Source organism: Echinops telfairi, unplaced genomic scaffold (genome assembly GCF_000313985.2).
Source record: "Echinops telfairi isolate 266 unplaced genomic scaffold, ASM31398v2 ScPeMD7_53;HRSCAF=182, whole genome shotgun sequence".
Taxonomy (NCBI): Eukaryota; Metazoa; Chordata; class Mammalia; order Afrosoricida; family Tenrecidae; genus Echinops; species Echinops telfairi.
In genome coordinates this window covers 9,840,798-9,846,169 of record NW_022103951.1, presented here as the reverse complement: position 1 = coordinate 9,846,169, position 5,372 = coordinate 9,840,798, and the positions used below count along the sequence as shown (strand labels likewise).

Here is a 5,372-nt window from a genome sequence, read left to right as displayed (position 1 = left end):
GTTGTGTGGATTTTGGTCTTCTTTACATTGAGTTACAATCCGTATTGGAAGCTGTAATCTTTGATCTTCATCAGCAAGGGCTTCAAGTCCTCCTCACGTTCAGCAAGCAAGGCTGTGTCATCTGCACATTTCAAGGTGCTAATAAGCCTTCCTCCAATCCTGATGCCACATTCTTCTTCAGATAAGCCATCGTCTCTGATGATTTGCTCAGCACACAGATTGATTGAATGAGTATGGTAAGAGGATGCAACCCTGACACACATCTTTCCTGATTTTAAACTATGCATTCCCTTGTTCTGTTCTACACTGCCTCTTGATCCATATAGAGGTTGCATATGAGCACAATGTACTGTTCTGGGATTCCCATTCTTCTCAAGGGTATCATAGTTTGTCATGGTACACATAGTCGAATGGCTTAGCCTAGTCAATAAAACACAAGTAAACATCTATGTGGTATTCTCTGACATAATTTTTTAAGACCAATGACTTGTTCATAGCAAACACCTATTTTTTTTTGCAACAACACAAAAGGGGACCATACACATGGACTTACATAGGAGGAATACACAGAAATCAAATGATCTACATCTGTGGGAAGAGATGACAGAGAAGCTCAATATTTGTAACTAAAAGCAGGCCAGGGGCTGGCTGTAGAAAAGATCCCCAATTGCTCATATGTAAGTTCAGGTTGAAGTGGAAGAAAATTAAAGCAAATACACAAGAGTCAAAATATCCCCTTGAATCTAAACCACTTAAATTTAGAGAATGCCTCAAGAACAGATTTGACACATTGACCACTAATGAAAGAAGACATGACGAGCTGTGGGAAAACATCAAGGCCATTGTACATGAGAAAACCAAAAGTTCTTTTAAAAGGCAGGAAAGAAAGAAATGATTAGCTTAGCTGTCAGAAAAGATTCTGAAACTTGCTCTTAATCATAGAGTAGCTAAAACATGAAATAAATCATAGAAGAGATGACACTTGGTAAAATAGGTTACTGAAAAAGGGAAAGGCTCTCAATGAGATGAACTGAAACAGTGGGTGCAGCACTGGGCTCAAATAGAGCACAAATTGGGAGAGTAAGTGCGGAGCCAGGCAGTGTTTCCTGCTGTTGGACATGAGGTTGCTATGCGTCAGAATTAACTCTATGGCACCTACCACCACCACCAATTTATGTCATTAGTAGGTTTTTATATTTATACCGAAAACCCAACTTTGGAACCGTAGCATCTAGCTAGCTAGCTAGCTAGCTATATCTTCCACCCATTGCCATTGAGTCAATTCTGATTCTGACTCATTTCACTCACTGCCCTGGAGCCAGTGCTGACTCATAGTAACCCCATGTGGGTTGCCAAGACTATAACTGCTTACAGGAGTAGAAAGCCCAGTCTTTCTCCCGCGGAGCCACTGGTGGTTTTCAACTGGTGACCATGCACAACCCAACGTGTAACCACTTCACCACCAGGGCTCCATTCTGACTCAGAGATACTATATTGGGTTTTCAAGGCTGTAGTTTTTAGGGGAGCAAATGGCCTTGTTTTTCTGCTGTGGAACCACTGGTAAGATAGAGCAAATGACCTTGAGGTCATTACTCAGAACTTGTTACAGTGAAATTGATTCAATAACAGTGAGTTTGGGGCCTTTTGTCCATATGTATTTATGTTCGAACTGATTGATGGTGTTGCCAGGTAAGTGCTGAGTTGTGGTTCAAAAGCACCAGTGATTCCATGGGAGAAAGATGAGGCTGTTTTTGCCTGTGAAAACTTATAGCTTCAGATAAACCTGATGGTCACCATGCAACAGAATCGACCTGATGGCAGTGGGTTTGGTTTGAAGATTTTTTTCTGGCGGTCAATTCGGTTGATCATCCTCATATTGAGGGGTGTGCGTGTCAGTGGGCAATGGCTGCAAACAGCAGCCTTCTCGGTAGGCTATGAAACCTGTTGGCAAGTCTAGGTTGCCCTTGGTGACTTTGGAAGCAACTCTTTCATATATCTGACCTCACTAATCTCTATGGTCCCTAATCTGGGCTCTAGATGGGGATGTGAGGTGCCTTTGGTATGTGACTTGGTGTGTTAGTCTGGGTACATTAGAGGAATAAATCCACAGAAACTCATGTATAAGAGAGAGTTTTATATAACGGTTAAGTGCGCATCAAGAAAACATCCCAACCCAGTGCTGCCCAAGCCCATAAGTCCAACATTAACCCATTAACCCATATGTCCAACACCAATCCACAAAGTCCTCCTCCATCTCACAAAACATGCAATGATGCTGACTGCAGGAGGAAAGCCCAGTCAGTGAATGTATAAGCATCTCAGCTCTGGCAGGGGTCTCCACACAGCTGCTCCAGCACTCCGGGCTGCATTGGGGTAGGTCCATGTGGCTTCTCCTCAAGGATGTCTTACAGGAAGTGAGCCTTGCAAGCTAAAGCAGGGAACTGGCTAAGGCAGCTGCACCCTGGTCTGATCATCAGAAAGCAGGAGACCTGAGAACTGGAAAGGCGAGGCTCACGGAGCCATTTATCCCTCTGCCCTTCAATTAACCCCACATGTGTTTATTGGCCAGGTTGGCACAATAAACTAACTACCTCACTTGGGTCCACATAGGACCTATGTCATAGGTCAAGCCATCATGCCCATCTGTACCAACTTCCAAACAAGGTACATGAGGTCAAGGTCCTCTGTAGGACCAAGTTCAAGTTCCCTGGGCGCCAGAAGAGCCATACTTGCAAAAAGTGGGGCTTTTACGATTTAATGCTCATGAATTTGAAGCTCTGGTGGTTGAGAAGCATCTCATCCCAAATAGTTGTGGAGTCACATACATCCTCAAGTGGGGCCCCTTGAACAAATGGCGGGACTTGCGTTGATGCCCTGCCTGATCTATGCCCACCAAAAGCACAGATCTCCTATCTCCCACGCCCCACCTCCCCCTAAAGGATAACGAAATTTTTCCATGAACCTTTTGAAGTTCCTTTGTACATGTATACATGCATGTATGACTTCTGTATGGGTTTGTATATGTGTATATGTGTATGTCTCCTCTGTATGTGTGTCTGATATGTGTATATGTGTGTCTGTATTCACACTGATATATATATTTCCCCAGTTTAATCTACATTTTCACTTTGACCAAATAGCTACCCAGGGGACCTCCACCCACAATGCTTCATTCTGCCAGCTTTGCCGAAAAGGGTTTCATGTCTGCAGTTTTGCAGCTCTCAGGCTTGCCTGGTGAAAGTGAAAGTTGATTAGCTCCTTGAGGTTGAGAATGAGGTTTCCTAAATCCGCCAGCAACCATACAGCACCCCCTTCTTTTTTTTTACTTAAAAATGTTATTAAATACTTTTATTGGGGGCTCTTACAACACTTATCACAATCCATACATTCATCTAGTGTGTCAAGCACATTTGCATATATGCTGCCATGATCATTTTCAAAGCATTCTCTTCCCACTTGAGCCCCCAATATCAGCTCCCCATTTCTTCCCCCTCCCTCATGAACTCTTGATAAGTTATAGCTTATTATTTTCATATCTTACATCATCCTCCTTCACCCCTCACCCATTTTTCCATTGTTCGTCCCCCTCAGAGGGGGTTATAGGTTGATCCTTATGGTCGATTCCCCTTTTCTCCCCCCACTCACTTCTAATCCTCCTGGTATCTCTACTCTCATTGTTGGCCCTGGGGGTGTGTGTTATCTATCCTGGATTTCCTGTGTTGCGGGCTCTTGTCTGTAGCAGTGTGCATATTTTGTTCTAATCCGATTTGCAAGGTAGAATTGAGGTCATGATATTGGGGGGAAGGAAGCGCTAAAGAACTAGAGGAAAGTTGTGTGTTTCATCGGTGCTACACTGCATCCTGGCAGGCTCATTTCTTCCCTATGACCCCTCTGTAGGGTGATGTCCAATTGTCTACAGATGGGCATTGGGTCTCCACTCATACCTTGGGTATGATTTTGTTCTGGGTCTTAGATGCCTGGTCCCTGATCCCATCGACACCTCGTGATCACACAGGCTGGTTCTTATTCACACCAGAGACCCACGCCTCTCTCTTTCCTCTCTCTGCTACTCAGGACTAGCCATGCTTCAATGTCTGAGGTCAGGCCGATAGGCACACTAACAAGAGCCATGAACCAAAGGCCTCAGGAGCTCTCAGTGGACCCAGAAGCTGGCAGACCAACAGCAGAAACAATTGGAAGGGAGAAAGGAATATGGGAGGTCTTGTCCCCACCTAGAAAATCAACTCTGATCCAGATTCCAGGATGAATGGCACTGAGGCTACAATCACTTCACACACTCCAGTCCCTGGAAGCCTGGAGAGAAGCCTCCATTTCCTTTTCCGGATGCCTGGATTGTGACATGGGCCTTCATTCTTTTCTCAGGGATTCTGAGTTGGTCACCATGCCCGAGCTCCTGTTCTTGAAGCTTGCTGGGAATCTTTGACTCCTCCTAGAGCAGCAGTTCTCAGCATGTGGGTCATGACCCCTTTGGGGGTCGAAGGACACTTTCACAGGGGTCGTCCAATTCATAACAGTAGCAAAATGACAGTGATGAAGTACCAATGAAAATAATGTTATGGTTGGGGGGTCACCACAACATGAGGAACTGTATTAAAGGGTCTCAGCATTAGGAAGGCTGAGAACCACTGTCCTCAGGACTCTAGGTCTGCTCATTGGCCTCTACCGCTCATGGTTGGTTCTTGTCATGTTCTCAGGATAGCTTCTCTTTGACCAGGAGTCCTTGCCAGGCCTAATCTGGGGTTTGGCCTGGCTTGTTCTTGAGAATGCTCTCTGTTTCCCAGAAATACACTTTCCAATGTCATCTTCCTGGGGTTACTGGGATGGAGTGGGGGTGTGATATAGTGTTATCATTGTCTCTTACCGCAGACCCCATCCCCATCGCATTTGTCTAACTGCACTGTCTTTCCAGCGCTTCCCTGCCCCCCCCCAGGTGTCCCCTTCACAGCTCAGTTTCAGGCCCCACCTTCCTGTCAGCCAGAGGACACTGACCCTGCCTCGCTGGATGCGGGACCTAACATTCCAAACTCACTGCCATCAAGTTATTTCTGACACATAGAGACTTTAAAGGACAGAGTAGAACTGCCCCCGTGGGTTTCTGAGCCTGTAACTCTTCACTGGAGTAAAAAGTGCCATCGTTCTCCTGAGGAGCGGCTGGTAGTTTTAAGCTGCTCACCTTGAGGTTAACAGCCCAACACCTAACCACGACACCACTAGGGCTACTGCCACGCAGCAACAGGGGAAGGTCAAATGCCTAGAGAGTTCCACAGAGAAAGAGGGGTGGATGCTTCAGGAGGGGAAACAGCTAGTCCTTCCACTTGGCTGGAACCAGGAACATAGAATGGAGTAGTTTG

General features: G+C 45.7%; 1 non-coding gene across 1 annotated transcript; it reads left to right on the top strand.

The window, feature by feature from the left end:
- The first annotated feature begins 1,846 nt into the window (after window positions 1-1,846).
- LOC115869826 lies at window positions 1,847-1,985 on the top strand. Its single transcript, XR_004046387.1, has one exon. It is a non-coding gene; the product is annotated as a small nucleolar RNA SNORA70 (small nucleolar RNA).
- The last annotated feature ends 3,387 nt before the right edge of the window (window positions 1,986-5,372 follow it).